The sequence below is a fragment of the Vicugna pacos genome, chromosome 22 (genome assembly GCF_048564905.1).
Source record: "Vicugna pacos chromosome 22, VicPac4, whole genome shotgun sequence".
Lineage (NCBI taxonomy): Eukaryota > Metazoa > Chordata > Mammalia > Artiodactyla > Camelidae > Vicugna > Vicugna pacos.
The window spans coordinates 1939864-1956366 of NC_133008.1; the positions used below are offsets into that span (position 1 = coordinate 1939864).

Here is a 16503-nt window from a genome sequence, read left to right on the forward strand (position 1 = left end):
TTCACATGATACAATTAATATGTTTAATTATATTTTTTAAATGTTAAAAAGAAAAAGAAAACAGATTCCTCTACCTATTAGGCACTTCTGTGGCAATATGTAACACACCCCTTAACCATGACATTGAAGAACTGAGCTGATACCAGCCCCTTTCCACCTGCTCAGCCCCACCTTTTCCCATCCCCTTTCCCATCCGGAGAGGACATCCCTCCCATTGTCCAGGCCCAGATGTTGGAACCATGTCCTTTCTCTCTCTTTCTTTTACACTCACAGACAGCAAATCCAGCTTGTTAGAAAATTCTGGATATTCTGTCTTAATTAAATACCTGCTCTCTGCTCCCCGCCCTCCTAAGAGCCACCTTCAGCCTTTCCTGGATACCAATAGCCTTCTGTTTCCATCTTTGCTTTCCTACAATCTCTCATCCACACAGAGTCAGAGGGAGCCTGTAAAAACATACATTGGGGGTGGTGGGTGTTGCTCAGTGGTAGGGCGCATGCTTAGCATGCTTGAGATCCTGGGTTCAATCACCAGCACATTCATTAAAATAAATAAATTACTTCCCCCCAAAAAACACAAACACAAAAGCATAAGTTGGACTACATCACCCCTCCCCTCAAAACTCACTAAACGGGTCACCATGTCATTAGGAGCCAAAGTCATCACAAAGGCCTCAGGACCCGGCGTGCTCTGCCTCTCTGCCCACACTCTCCCCCTCACTCTGGGGGCCTCTGGCTCCGGCTCTTCCTTCTTCCTCCGGATCTATTCTGCTTCAAGTTCATTACTCCGTGAGATCTGCCAGGATTGCCTTATTCTCTCCTGCCTGCCTCCCACCCCACCGCCATCACCCGAGTTTGCTCATATCACTCTTTTTTAAAAATTTATCCAAACTCTTGCTACCCCAACATGCTGCCTGTTTCCTCTGCTAAAATTCTGAGCCCCCATGATGGGGAGTCATGTCTATTTTGTTGACTGATAAAGCCCGAGAGCCTTGGGAACGGTCTAGTTAGGAGATTCCCGTATGTAGTAGGAGCTTATACACATTTGCTGAATGAATGTAGATGCCCTGGTCCAATCCGATGGAGCACTTCTGTGACGTGCTCAAAGAATAACTCTCCTTTCCACCTGAGAGGGGGTGACAACTTCCCTGGTGATTAAAGGCAAGAATTTTTTGCTTTATGCTGTTAACCTTAGGCGGGGAGACTGGGGGATCTTCATATATATTTTTAAATTTGGTTCACTCTGCAGTTGGTCTTTGGTCTCTGTATAATTTTGAGAAACTCTTTATGAGTGATCATTCTTTGATCAGATTGAACAGGTTCCAGGGGGAAGGACCAAGCCTGTCCCATCAGCCATTCTATGTGTCTTGTCCTGGGACCCAGTGGATGCTCAGCATGTAAGTGAACCGACAGGAGTGAGTGAAGAGATGGGAGCATCTCATTATTGTGGCGGATCTCTGTCCAATGCCTTGAGATTTGGGGAAGGGTTTACGAGTGCAGAAGGGAGAGGTCAGGTCCTCTGTGCTTTTCCTGAGTGCCCTGGCCTTACCCATTCCCCCAGCCCCCTCTGGGCAGCCAAGCCAAGGAGCTGGGCCACCAGGGGTTGTGCTGATCAATAATCCACCTTCACCCCAATTCCGGGGGTAGGTACACATGGTTGTAGACACTGGAGTCAGGTCCTTGGAGGAATTCCTCACTGAACTATGTTTTGGACCTTTTATTTTTCTCTAGAACCTCCAGCTGAAGAAGATTGTTTTAGACACATGAAAGTTGAGGACACCTTCTGTCCCCTCGCAACCCAGGTGGGGCTGGGAGTCTGCTGTTTCTATAGCCGGTGGGCTCGTGTTGATTTGGGCATCCCTGTGCCTGAATTCCTGCAGTACACTCGGTGGTAAGGTTGGGGGTGCCTGGCAGGGAGGGAAGCGGGTTGGGAGACTGTACAGCTGGGCTGATGTTAACCTGGGGTGAGCGGGAGCTTGCTGATGCATGGCATCTCGGGGCAGGGAACTCTCCACACTCAAGAGGGGTTCCCACTCCCGCAGGGTCCCTTTGATCAGGGTGCTGGGCTGTCAGGGGACTACAGGGGTCCCAGTGAGGATTAGGGTGCCTTCAGGCAATGGGAAGTGTGGGGTCCAGTGGCAATTGAATTAACTGTGCACCCAAACCCAGCCCCCACCTCTTTCAGCCTGTTTCCTAATCTGCAAAACTGGAATGTTATTAAACATCTCACGGGGTCATTGATGGGCTGGGACAGACTAGACAGTCAGGAGCTGGAATTCCTCTGTCCCCTGATTGTTTGCCTTCTTTCTGACTATTTGCTCTCACAAGCTCAGTCTCTCTGTCTCTCGCTCTTTCACTTCTAAGTGTCTCTCATGCTCTGGTTTCATTTGATTTCCAACCACCGCCCCTCCCCTCCGCCAAACTCCAGATGAGTGAACTTGATTTCTATGTGTCAGTTCCAAATTCCCAGGAAAGATGCTCTGTCACCCTCTGGATCTGCTGTCCAACCCATGAGTTGTGGCCAGAGGAGCGAGTCCTTCTGGGACCAGCAGAGGGTCTCTGCCGAGCCCCCAGCCACCACTGTGGGAGCACATAGCTCTCCGTGGAGGAAGTACTGGCTGTGACCTTGTGTCACTAAGTGTGAATTTATGTCTTCTCTTGAACCACCTTCATCCTCCTAAACAAAGATGAAAATTAAACACTCCCGGGATTTGTGTCATGGAACACTCAGGTTGGGGGCTAATGGGGCTGGAATTTCTGCTGTATTTAAGGGGCTACACTGAATCCCCAACGAGAGCCTACAAAGGGAACAGCACCGGCCCCACCCGGCACTTAGGGCGCTGAGTCTGCGTGACGGTGAGCCAGGCTTCTGACCACAGCTCAGGGGTCTGGTCTGACCAATTAGCCTTTGAAACCAACCAGCTTTGGATTCCTCAATCCCACCCTGAGGTTTTACCTGAACCATCAGCTTCTGTATCTCTGAAGACAGATGCTGAGGACCCTTCACGTAAGCCGTTCGCACAGCCCTGTTCAGGCCTTTGTGCTGCACGGTCTGCCCGGCGAGCTGACCGAGGTTGGTATTTTACTGATGTTAGAAGTAGTCTGGTTTCCCGATGTACTGTTTCACTGAACAAGCAACAGAAGCCACTTCTCGCTGATAAAAGCAGAAAAGGGACATAATGAAAAGATACTGGGAGGGTGTGTGGAGTGGCCAGGACCGGAGCCAACCCAGGAGCTGTAGGAGGTGTTAGGGAGCCCCAGGCACCAGGCTGGGAGGGGTGCTACCGGGCCCCCTGCCACCCCAGAAGGGACCCCCCTCCACCCGACCCTCCACCTCACTCACTGCAGGTTCATGTCCCGGCAGGGCCAGGTCACACTGAAGCCACCAGCACACACCTCAGTGGGGGAGCTGGCCCCGTCTGAGCTGCGGGCGTGCCTGGTGTGGGGAGAGGCCCAGTTAGAGGAAGGCAGTTCCCCTACTGTTCCGAGTTAAGGTGCAAGTCAGTGCCCATCACTCAGGAGAGCCGGGCTGGACGGACCTCATTGTGGTGACTAGGCTGTCTGAGTTCACTTATTACTTTCTACGTTTGAAGGCCCTGGAGGGAGAAAAAGTGAAGGTTCTAGTACTTATTTTGTGTTTCCCACGTACCAGGTGTGGTAAACAAGCCACTTCAGACAAGGCCCGGAGCAACCACGTAAATAGGCCACGGAGCAAGTCGTGCAGTCAGGCCTCTGTGGTCCCGAAACCCGTGTCCCCATCGGCTCCATAGTTACCAGTGGAAACTAGGGGGATTTATGGGACTGTGTGCTCCTGTGAGGGCTGGGATATGTGTGTTTAAGTCCACATCTTCAGAAACTCGGCTAGAACCACAGCCACTGATTGCACGGTGGCAGAGGAAGGGAGGATTCCAGCCTCTGGTCCAGCTCGTGTGGAGCTCAGAAGTTCTTCCTCCTGTCCTGAAAATAACACTAAATCTGAGGGAGCTGCAAACCCACTGCTCTTCTTAGATCCCAGAAGACTGAGGGGGAAAGCTGCTTCCAACCCAGAGAGTTTGCAAAGGGAACAGCGGGCAGGCTTGGAGAGTCACAGCTCCCAAGGCAGAACCTGCTTTTGTAAGAACCCCGGGGGCAGGCAGATTTAACAGGTCCCTGAGGCCAGCAGGAGGCTCAGTGTGGGGAAATCAGAGTGTGACAAGTCCAGGGGGCCAGTCAGAGGGGCCCCATGCTCTTTTTCATGTATTTTACATCCAGGACCGTGTCCTGTTCTCAGAATGAAGGTCAGAGGATAACTCCTCATGCTTCCTGCCTGGAGAGGAGAAAATAACTGTATTGAAATACACCCAGAACATTCTGTTTCATTGGGGGAAGTTGTTTTTTGTTTGTTTTTTTAATGAGAAATTATTTTACCAGAGCCTAACCAACCTGGGAGAAGGGAAATCCCTTCTGTGTCACCCAAATTGGGGTGGGGGGAAAGAGACACACTTGTGGAGGTCACAGCTCAGGGCACAGGCTCAATGAGAACTAATCACAGGACTGCAGATGCCCTGCTCTGTCCCGCTCCCCCAACACCTTACCTCCATGTCAGTAGGGCCCGTGTGTAATAACAGGAATAATACTAACAGAAGTAAATGTCTCAGGAGTGTCTAGGGAAAACCCAAAGACAGCGGGGAGATGAAAACAAGGACACACAGGCTGTTTTAGCCTCTCACACCAATAGCTGTAGCAAACTACACACAGCCCAGCCCCAGTAGATAAACAGACAACCTCACAGAAGAAATTATTTATTTTGGTTCTCTTACCCAGTGCATTCCATGGTGCATCCTCGCCTAGAATTGAGTGGAAGCAAGTCCATCTCAGAAGGGACATAACTGAAGAGGGATGGCTTCCCAGACTCTGAGGGGCAGAGAGAGCACCAGCCTGGGTTAGAGAAAGGTGAGGGGTGGGGTAGGGTGTGGGCTGCCTTCTTCCCCATATAAGGAACCTTCCTGAGGCCAGCACAGTAGGAGGGAGGGCCATGGGGTGGAAGCAGCCAGACTTCATCCTGAGAACTGTTGGGATGCCTCAAAGGGACCATTCAGGTGCCCAAACTGGGCCCTGATTGAGGGAGCCAGTCGGTCTGACTCAGAGCCCAGGACTGAGGTGGGCTCACAGCAGGCCGGTATTACTTGGCCGGATCCATTTCACTTCTCCGAAGCCCTGTGTAAAACATGAAGCGTGGACGGCCTGGTGAGCACAGCTCTGCCCTCAAGACCGGTTTCAACTCCTCTCTTCCCAGAGAACAGCATCTCTGAACCCGTCCTGGGTGACCTCACAGAGATCACCCTAGTGGCCCAGGCTAGTGACCGGGAACATGTACCTTCCTGCAGGCAACCCCTGACGTCCACTGATGCATCATATACTGGCAAAGAGTGAGTCACTGTGCATTGGTCTAACAGCAGAGACTCTGCCAAAGGCCCAAGAGGTGGTGTGTGGGACATGCAGGGGTGCAGGAGTGTAAGCAGCGCAAAAGTGTAACTGGTGACAGGGGTGCAGGGGCTGTGGAGGGCGCAGGCATTTCAGGGGATGTGGGGGTGGAGGGATGCAGAATTGCAGAGAGTAGCAGGGGTGCAGAGGTGCAGGGAGTGTAGGGATGCAGGGAGGTGCTCAGGGACCTGGCCAGGATAAGAAGGCAAGTGCACATCCTTGCAGTCAGCCTGACCCCGGTAGGCTATTGCAATGCTTTTGGGCGGCGGCGGCGGCGGTGGCGGTTGGGAGGCTGCCCGGGCAAGCCGATCGATTTCTTCTCTTCCCTGCAGCCTGGCCTGGGGTGGGGCTTGGCCGCCGGAGATTCGCCAGATGTTGCACTCCAGGTAAGCTTGCTCCTGGGAGGTGGGGCGGTTAGGTCAGAGGGCGGTGGCAGCGGCAGAGGGGCGGAGCGGGTCTACCCCTGGTGAACGGGTGGAATAGCTGCCTTGTCCCGGCTGCTGGGCCTGGGAGCGGCCTCTTCTTCCCCAGGTCGCCGGACACTCCTGTCCCACTCAGCTTGCTGAGTGCGGAGTGGGGGCGGGGCCGTTAAGGTGCGGGACCCACGGGGGGAGGGAGGCTGCCGCGGGGGAGCCGATCAATTCGCTCCGCTCTCCCCAGAGGCGGAGCCAGGGGCGGCTTCTGCTGCCCTAGAGGCGGGACGCGGGTCTCCAGATGAACTTGCTCCTGGGAGGCGGCGGCGGAGGCGGCAGGGGCAGGGGATGTGTTCCAGGGAGTTGCTCCATTTCTTCTCTCCCCCACGGCCTGGCTTGGGGGCGACGTCTGCCGCCGGAGATTTGCCTGAGGTCCGACTCCAGGTGAGCTTGCTCCTGGGAGATGGGTGCGGTGCGGTCAGGGGGCTGGTAAGGTGGTGGCTGCAGGCATAGGGAGGCTGCCCCGGAGGAGATTGTGGATTAGCTCCATGTCTGCACCGCGTGGCCTGAAGGCGGCCTCTGCTGCTCCAGGTCCCGGGACACCCCTGTCCCACTTTGTCTGCTGGGGGCGGGAGGCAGGGTAGTCAGGGTGCAGGGGTGGCGGTGGTCGGGGGCCTGCAGCGGGGGAGCGGACCATTTGCTCCCATCTTCCCCGCGTCTTGTCCTGGGGGCGGTCGCTGTTGCCCTGTGTTATGAGACGCGTGTATCCTAGTCGGCCTGACCCCGGGAGTTGGACTTGGTACTTTGGGGGTGGTGGCAGCAGCGGCAGGTTTTCCCATGGAACTTGTCCATTTGCTCCCACTTCCCCCCATGGTTTGCCCTGGGGGCGGTCCCTGTTGTCCCAAGTTCGTCGGACGTCCATCTCCAGGTCAGCCTGCTCCCTAGAGGAGGCCACTGTGAGGTCATGGGCAAGAGTGGTGGCTGCTGCGGGGGTAGGGGCTGCCTTGGGGAGCTGGTGGATTGGCTCCCGTCTCCCCGATGGCCTGGTGTGGGAGTGGCCTCTCCTGCCCCAGGTCACCAGACGCACCTGTCCCACTCAGCCTGCTGGGGGACGGGCGCCCTGGGCGGTGCCTTTAAGGTGCGGGGGTGGCGATGGCGGGGGTAGAAGACCTGCAGCGCGGAGCCTGTCAATTTGCTCTCCTCTTCCCCGTGACCAATCCTGGGGGCGTCCTCTGCTGCCCAAGAAGCCGGATGCCCGTCTCCAGGTCAGCTTGCTCCTGGGAGACGGGCCCGATGTGGTCGAGGGGCAGAGGCAGTTGCGACGGCCGGCTGCCCCGCCTAATGGGGCCACTTCTTCTCCTCTCCCCTGACCTGGCCTGGGGACGTCCTCTCTGGCGCAAGATTCGCCTGACACCCCACACCTGGTCTGATTGCTCCTGGAAGGTGGGCGCGGTGAGATCAGGAGGTGGAGAGGACAGGGGCTGCCCCTGGAGAGCTGGAGGATAAGCTCCAATCTCTCTGCAGGCCTGACGTGGGGGCGGCCTCTGCTGCCCCTCGTTCCCAGGTCACACTTCTTCGGGTCATATTTCCCCGGGGTTGCGGTAGGGTGCGGGGGCGTCGGGGTGTTGGCGGGGGTATGGAGCCTGCCGCTCGGGAGCTGGGGGTTTAGCTCCCATCTTTTCCGCAGATTGGCCTGAGGGCAGCCTCTGTTGCTCCAGGTCGCAAAGCAATTTCTCTGACAGCTTAGCCACCGGAGGTGGGCAGGATGGGCTGAGAGGGCTGAGGCAGCCGCCAAGGCAGCGACGGAGGGGGCTGTCCCTGTCCAGCTGGTCAATTTGTTCCCATCTCAACCTTTGCTGCCGCAGTTTCGCAGAACGCCCTTCTCCAGTTTATTCTTCTCCAGGGAGGTGGGCGCAGTGCATGCAGCCCGAGGTCTGGGCTCTCCCTTGGGAGGGGCAGAACTCTCTTGTTCTCCTTTGTCTTTATTCTTCAGCGAAGTGGTTACTGGACGCAATTCTTAATTCTGAGAAAGTGTAGCCTGTGTTATGGAAGAGCTGCTGGACAGTGAGGTTTCTGGGTGGATTTTCACATCAGCTGATGCCCCAGGCAGGCAGGAAAGCTATTACTCAGAGCTTCTTAGTCTGGGGTTGGGGATGGCCCCGCCATCCTCACCATGCTTTTTAAAAATGTGTTACTCCCCTCTTTTTCCTAGGTGACATTTTAGGTTATTGGGTCTCAGATTGCTGACACACTCATCCCTGTTCTCAGACATCTTTTAAACTTGGGTGAAGTGATAAGTAGGGGAAGATGATTTACTGAAAGGTAAGAATACTTAAATTCGCATTAAAGCTACATTCTGTCAATCTTTCTAAAATGATTTTCCTCTGATTCTAAATCCACGACCTAGTGAATGTTGTACTCCTGTGTAAATTATTGATCTTCACATCACATTTGTTGAGTGGTCAACGAGATTTGTTAATTAGATTATTCCTGAAAGGAAAAGTTCAGGCTTTTCAGAATTCCTTGTCTGATGTCACCCAGGCAGTCACAGTAGAAGACAGAGCTGATATAAAAATCCCTCAGCTGCCTGAACTGCAAAGCTTCTGGGATTACTGATCCCTGAAATGCAGGTGACTCTTGATGATAATCTGGGGGATGGTTTAAATGATCAGATTCTTCCAGTCCTATAAATGGGTTCCGTGGCCCCAGCCCCGGGAGAACTGGACATAAGGGCCATATCGTGTGTGGTGGGATGGGAAGGCAAGGTGTAAGAGCTGGAATCACTGAGATTCCACACTCGCTAAACACAGACTCCAGAGCCTAATTGTTGTCAGGTTCTGTTCTGGATTTGAGAGTGTGTTCATACATGATTCTTGCCCTTGTGGAGTCACTGCCTGGGTGGAAGTAACCTTTACATAGATCTGTGGAGGATGACATTTAAGTAGATGGGCTGTTATGGTTCTCAATGTGCCCAGGCTTGCTCTTCCAGGCACTCGTGGGACTAACGCGAGTCATGTTATTCACTCATTCACTGATTTATTACCCTTGAATTGATCACTCGTCCCACAGTAAGTGAAACAAGGTAACAGGAAGCTGAGTTTTGTCCCCTCTCCTATCACTGATTGTTTTTCAGTCGGGCGCCCTGCGTATGCATTGTGAAACGGTGGTATTTCGTGCCCAATGGGGCAGCACTGTCAGTTCTGAGAATCAGGGGAGACACATGGGTAGGACAGCACCCTGACACACATGGCACCCCCCATCCCGTGAGACAGAATTGTCGATGCTCAGGTGACCCGATGTAGACTGCGGTGCTAAACCTGAGCATGTTTAGTTATCCTGGTGGCTATGAAAATACAGACTACCAGTCGCTACCTCTGGAGACTCTGAGGGTGTGCACCCCAGAATTCTGCATTTTAAGAAGCACTTTAACGAATCCTGATGAAGAGATCTGAGTGTCCCACGGAGAAACACTGGTGTGCGAGGCACCAATATTGAGGATTCTCAGGGAACGATGTCTTTTTAGGATGGTCCATGGGCCCTCACTTTAGACTTTTGCCTTGGGTTTAATTGTATGTGTTCAGAAGTGATGTCTTTCGATTCCAGTGCATGTCAGCATGCTCTGTGCAGGGATTTACTCTCAGTAGATGGCAAAAACTATGATTCTTCAGGTCACCGAGCTACACTGTGAACGATATTTTATTTTGGTTTTCTTTGTAGCAATGCAGAGTCTCCCGAGAAGAGATTTAGACTCAACAGCTTTGTGTCAGACTTTGGAAGACCGCTGCTGCCCAAGGTGTTCTCTGGCAGTGCAATGACGAATCTAGGTCCCTCTTTCACTGCTACATCAATGAAGTGGACCACTTGGACAAGGCCAAAGCTGGTATCCCTACCATAGCCCTTTACAGTGTTATTCGGCTCCAGGAAGCCATCAGATGCAGCAGGTGGCCAGAGGAGGAGCCGAACAGACTCATGAAATGTGACATCCCCAACTTTATCAACACGGACCAGAACTCTGCCTTTGTGGAAGATGATTTCCTGATTTTGTAACTACCGATTGTTCTAGAAAATAAGCCAGTTGCCCAGAACTCCCACAAAGACTTGAATTGAGAAACGTGCTTTCTCAGGTATCTTTCTGAAGATGTGAAGTCTGTCTTTGTATGGAAGGAAGTCCCCTTTCACAAAACTGAATGTGTTTGTGTCTGAGAGAGGGAAATGGAGACAGAAAGACGAAGAAGCAGAAGAGAGCCCCCTCAGAAGAGATCTAGTTAAGGTGAGTTTTTGTGCCTTTAAAAAACATTTGGGGTTTTAGGGGGAACAAAGTATTTACACTGTCTTATTCTCCTCATTGGAAACCTTGGCCCCGTCGTCAGAGTCAGCGGCCTTGAACGGGGGTTGCACGCTGCGTTTCATCTGGCACTGCCACTTCCACGCTCTGCCTTTAGCACGTTGCTTTGCCTGTCAGGGTTGCCACCCTTTTAACTGTAAGGTGAGGAGTCTGGAGTAGATGATCCACCCCAGCTCTGCTGTTTTGCAAATTTCTGATTTCGTATTCGGATGAGTCTGGGATACACCCAGAGCAGTATAAACCAGGCCCTACCTCCTGCCTATTGCTGGGGCATCCCTCAGGTCTGTGCCTTCTACTCAACCCTTTACTGAGCCCAGCTTTTGTCAGGAGCCCAAGTGCCTACCGGGATGGCAGGGGACTTGTCTTTCGTGGTCACGGTGGCCAAGAATTCTATTGGTGTGCTGAAACAACTCTTCTGAGATCCTCCACCCACCCCTGCTCAAACCTAATGACAGCACTACGGTTCCTTTCCTAGGAGGAGAATCAATCCATGGTGCATTTTATGACAATCCTGTCCCCAGGGATGCACGGAAGTTTATCAGCTGAGTGAGGGGAGGTGCCTCTGTGTCCCTGTATCTCTGTCTGCTCACAGTTCGCTGCCACCGGCTACTGAACAAGAAAAGTGCTATTCACCATGTTGTGTGTTTTCCAAATGTGTAGGTGATGGTCTTGTGGCTCGTGCGTGGGCTTTGATTTGGGATGGTGAAGGGCTTATAAATACCTCATCAACATGTATTCGAGGTGGCCTGGTGCCACACAGATTTGATTCATGAAGGCATCAAGCCTGCACACTGGTTTGGAAACAACTTGGTTTTGATCATTCACACTGCATGCATGACTCGCTGCTAATCTCTGGGTGGTTTTTTCATTTCAGATTTATTCACCCCATGTCTTGCTTAAGCTGAAAAATACATTTATTTCACCAGAATATTCTCTGATTCTTTGTTTACACACATCCAGTTTTTTTAATTCCTTTAAAAATGATTCTGTGTTTATAATGCCTCCTAATTTCTATCATCTCTATGTTGCCAGTGGCCTGAGACATGCACCAGATTTGATGCCGGAACAGTTCCACCAAAAGAAATCCCTTTGCCGTAATATCTTTTGAGGAAAATATTATTCTTTAAGGCTCTAACAGTAAATCTTAGAAGAAAGCATGGAACATTTCTTGTAGTTAATACATGTTCATGCGAAAAGAAATGATATTTTCATTAAACAATGTTGATTTTAATAACTTTTACAAATGTGAACATTATTATTCATAATTTAAGTAACCAGATAAAACCACAGTTATTTATTATGAAGATTGAAAACTATTTACACGGTCTCTTAATTAGAAGTAGCTTTATAAGAAGACTGAAGGGTATTTAAAAGATGGAAAAATACCCATGATGACACCATCATTTTTATTATCTAAATATGAAGAACTGTGCAGGGATAAGATTTAACCCTCTGCAAACTGCCAAGTTAGCATGAGGTAGTTTGTGGATGCTGAGCAGTGTTTGTATAGACCATCATTTCTTTCTGCATTTACTTCTTGATGGATGCATGGGTTATTTACAACTTGTGCTATTATAAATAAAATAGCAGTGAATATTTGGTTACAAGTCTTTGTATGGACATATGCTTTTCCTTTCTAAAGCACCAGATGAGGAATATCTGGATTATATGGTACACAGGTGTTTACCTTTTTAAAAGAATCTGTTAAAGACTTTTCCAAAATGGTTGTACTATTGTAAATTCCTCGTGGTGTGTATCAGTTCTGGTTGCTCTACTTCCTTGCCAGCACCTTGTAAGGTCAGTCTTTCTAACTGTATTCATTCTAGTATGTATGTGAACTAGTATCTCACTGTGGTTTTTAAAAGTATTTCTCTAATGACTAATGACACCTTTAATCAGCATCTTTTCATATGCTTATTATCCATCTGGATATCTTTACTGAAGTGTGTTTTCTGGCCTCATTCATTCAGGTGTTTGAATTATTATTGAATTTTGAGACCTCTTTATTCTGGATCAGATACAAAGAGAGACCTTTATCAGATATATGATCTGCAAATAGCTTCTGTCTATGGCTTGTCTTTTCATTTGCTTAGCAGTGTTTAGAAGAGCATTGAAGAGTCTTCATGTTCATAAAGTTCACTCTATCAGTTTCTTTTTAAAATAGATGATACTTTTGGTGTCATAGCAAAGAAAAATTTGCCAAACCCAAGGCCATAAACCTTAAGCCTATGCTTGTTCTCCTAGCTGTTTTATAGTTTTAGATTTCCTATTAAGATCCATGATCCATTTTGAGGTAAATTTTGTATATTTTGTGAGGTGTGGATCAAAGTTCATTTTTTTTTTTTGCGTATCACGATCTAATTGTTCCAGCACTACATGCTGAAAAGATCCTTTCTCCACAGCATCCTTTTTGAGAATCAATTGTCTGTATAAGTCTTGGTTTAGTTCTGAACATTCTATTGTGTTCCATTATTCTATTTTCCTGTTTTACACCAACACCATAATTTCTGATTACTGTAGCTTTATAAAAAAAGTTTGAAAATCAGATAGTGCAAGTCTTCCAACTTTGTTTTTCTTGTTCAAAGTTGTTTTGGATTTTTGGGATCCTTTGAATTTTTATATGAATTATAGAATAAGTTTTTAAATTCCTTACATCCTGTTCTGCCAAAATTCCACCCATGTCTTTGGCCGTCTCCAAAGCCACATTTTCTGAAGAAGTCTCTCTAGATCCCAGGTGAAAGGAATTTCTCTTTCGTCTGTGCTCAAATCACATTTGATATTATTTGATTCCATTTAATCATATTTGCCTGTATGTACTTGTGTGATCTTTCCAGCCATTTAGTAAATCTCAAAAGATTAGGAATCTTGACTTGGTTCCCTCTGTGTGCTGAGAAACTAGTTCTATGCTTTGCAGGAGTGAGCCCTGCAGTAAGAGGTATCTGCAGCACACATCTAGCTCATTGCTTGAATATTGTCAAGGAATTCTGCAGATTTAGAATTGTTTATTGATTGTTGTCTCCAAGACGGCTCAGTCTTTTTTATTTCTATTGCTACTGCTGCAGTTTCAAAGAAGAATGGGCTAGTTATTTTCCAAATATCAAATCATACTCTAATTGTGTTGTCACGCAAATTATGTGCTGCTGTGTCTTAACAACCTGCTTAGTGTTCACAGGCTCCTTCACTCATGGAAAATTTGGGAGAATGTCATATCCTTAGAGATAGCAATGCTGTCTTTGGCGACCTGAGCAGCAGTATCTGAATTCACTCCTGCTGTTTTTCCAGTGTCCCCTCTAGACCTCCTCCAGCCCTCCATGGGGGGCCCTGCAGTTCTGCCCTAGAAAAGCCTGTTGCTTCTCAGGAAGACTTCCCTATGAAACATAACCATGTCCTTCTTGTAGGGACATTCAGTCCAGAGACCTGAAAGCAGGGGAAAATATTTAGCCTGCTTTTGGTAGAACCTAAATTCTTCCATACTTGTTAGAAGCAATTTCAATGAGGAAACTGTTTTGGCATCTAACAAATCAGCATAAATGACTGATGAGGAAGATCAGCTTCCCCATCCCACTCAGTCGTCATGTTGATGTGACACACACATTGGCAAACATTTTCTCCTGTGAGCAACATAAAGTTCAAGACGTTATGAATGGCTTTTTGTTTTTATTTCTTAGTCTTTCCACATTCACTGTGTCTCGTGAGATTATATGAATCCTGCTTATTTTCAGCCCAGCACTAAACTTTTTAAAAGGATCACGTGTTTAAAAGGCTAGTGGACAATTTTTTAGAAGACAGAAATCCTTAGATTTTGGTCCCAGAGTTGAATCTTGGTTAGTGGTGAATGAAAATTCCCGTTAAAATTTTAAATTCAGTGATATAAAGTCTTAAAAATAGTTAAATATTAGTCAATTTCATTAAACACTATAAGAGTTATTTACCTTTAAGCCTGTTTCTGGGGCAATTTTGCAATGATTCCCTCCCTTTATTGATTCCCTCTTTATCAGAATCCTTGAGAGGCCCCTGTCATCATTGTCAGTATCATCATCAACATCATGGAACTGATTCTTCTGGAAGATTCTAGGAAAATAAAGAGATGGACGGGATTATGTGTAGGTCAGTGTGTGCATATACAATAAGAACAGCTGTCAGACATTAGATGCAAGATACCCATTTCATTTAGGGGAGAATGTGGTCATGAAATCCTGATGTGGTGAATGAAGGAAGCGGTGGGAACAGGATAGTCAATGGAAAGGAGGAGGAAGTGAGTGAATTGGAGAGCATAGATCCTTGGTTAGTTGATCAGCACATTGGTGAGAATGAGGGGAGTGTGATGGCAGAATCATGTCCCTCCCTGGCCACAGGGTAGCCACCTGTGACATGTTACTGTACATGGCAAAAGGGATGACAGATATTTTAGGATTAAAAATCTTAGAGGATTTCTGTCTCCTAAATTGTCTATTAGTTAGCCTTTAAACCCATGATACATTATTATAGATTAGTGCAGGGGCACAAATAAAAAGGATTCATATAATCTCACCAGACAAACTGAATGTAGAAAGGATAAGGAAGAAAAACAAAAAGTCACTTATAAGTGCCTTGAACCATAAATTGCTCATGAGGAAATGTTACACAAGGTGAATGTCACAGCCACATACATACTGCCTGAGTGGGATGGGACAAGGGGATCCTGAGATGAGACAATAGGGTGAGTAGTCTGGATTGTCCAGGTGGGCTGAATGTAATCACAGGGGTCCTTAAAATGGAGGATATTTCCCAGCTGAGTTTAAAATCAGAGGGTGGTGTAGCGATGGAGCAATGTTCAGAAAGGCTGCTGACCATGAAAATGGAGGAAGTTGAGGGGCACAAGCTAAGGAAGGTGGGTGACCTCTGTAAACTGGGAAAAAAAAAGGAAACATTCTCTTCTAGACCCTCTAGAAGGAAGGAACCCTGCTGGTATCTTGAATTTATCCCAATGAGAACTGTGTTGGATCTCTGACATCCACAGCCATAAGCTAATAAGTCTGTGCTGGTTTAAGCTATTAAGCTTATGGGAATTTGTTACAGTGGTAATAGGAAAATAATATAGTGAGTGGTAGTGTAAGGGATTAAAGGTCTAGGATGGGGTGTGGAGAGAATTCTGACATTTACACCTAAAAAACAACCAGGTGAAGTGGGAAGGTGTTTTAAGGAAGACCTACCTGGCAGGGCTGTCAAGCAGACTGGAGTGAGCGAATCCTTGGAGTTAGAGGAATCAATTAAACCTCACAAGGAAAATAAGAAATAAAATGTAGCAGGGCTTCAGTGTTAGTAGATGTAGGAATGGAAATGGGCAGAGAGATATAAACATTATTTTGAAATTAGCTACAGGTTTGATGACTGCATGTTTGGGAGAGTTAGCCGATGTGTGGACTGAATGCATCCCCTCAAAATCCATATGTCGAAACCTCATCTCCCAGGGTGATGATATAGGGATGCGGGGCCTTTGGGAGGTGATTAGTAGGCTAAAATGAGGTCATGAGAGTAGAGCCCTCATGAATGGTATTAGTGTTCTTATACAGGGCCCCAAAGTGCTTGCTTCTCTCTCCTCTCTGGGCCATGAAGATAGTGGGAAGACAGCCATCTTCGAGCTGGCAATCCTCTCCCAGATACATTGACCTTGAAAGCCTCAGCCTCCAAACCATAAGGAATATGCTGGTTGTTTAAGCCACCCGACACACGGTAATTTGTTACAGAATCCCAGACTGACGAAGACAGTGGAGAATGCCACTGTGTTTTGCACTGATTGCCTGGAGAATGCTGAAACCCAGGGAAGTGGGCAGCACAGACGTTTACTCATTTAATCCTGCCAACACTGTAGGGGATAGAGTCTACATTTTCCTCGCTATTTAAAAGGTAAGGAAAAAGAGGCACAAATAATAACAATGACAACGACAACAACAACAACAACAGCAACAATAATTTGTCCAAGATTCACACAGAACTCCCTGGAGGGAGAGTGAGAATTAATACTTATGCAGGCTGGCCCCAGAGCCCCTGCTCATAACTACTAAGTCAGATCACCTTGCTTATTTAATCAGTTTTTTTCAACTGTGATATGAGTGTACTGTGTCCAGTAACTTATAATTTCAAAATACCTCACTGTAAGGGAAACATTAGTCGCAGGCATTACAACCCACAGAAAGCTAGACATACAAAAATAACTTGTTAGGGCAAGATAACCAATAATGTTTTTAAATATTATACCTGCTGACCCTTTGCAATAAAGTGTTTATTTATAATTCTGTCTGGCTA

General features: G+C 48.1%; 1 protein-coding gene across 1 annotated transcript in view; it reads left to right on the top strand.

Moving 5' to 3' along the window:
• Positions 1-4855, top strand: part of LOC140688318 (uncharacterized) — a 136633-nt gene extending 131778 nt beyond the window's left edge. Inside the window, exons 20-23 of the mRNA XM_072946943.1 lie at positions 1308-1394; positions 1729-1888; positions 2983-3070; positions 4801-4855. The gene's annotated coding sequence lies outside the window, so the exon portion shown is untranslated. The remainder of the gene's footprint in view (positions 1-1307; positions 1395-1728; positions 1889-2982; positions 3071-4800) is intronic.
• The last annotated feature ends 11648 nt before the right edge of the window (positions 4856-16503 follow it).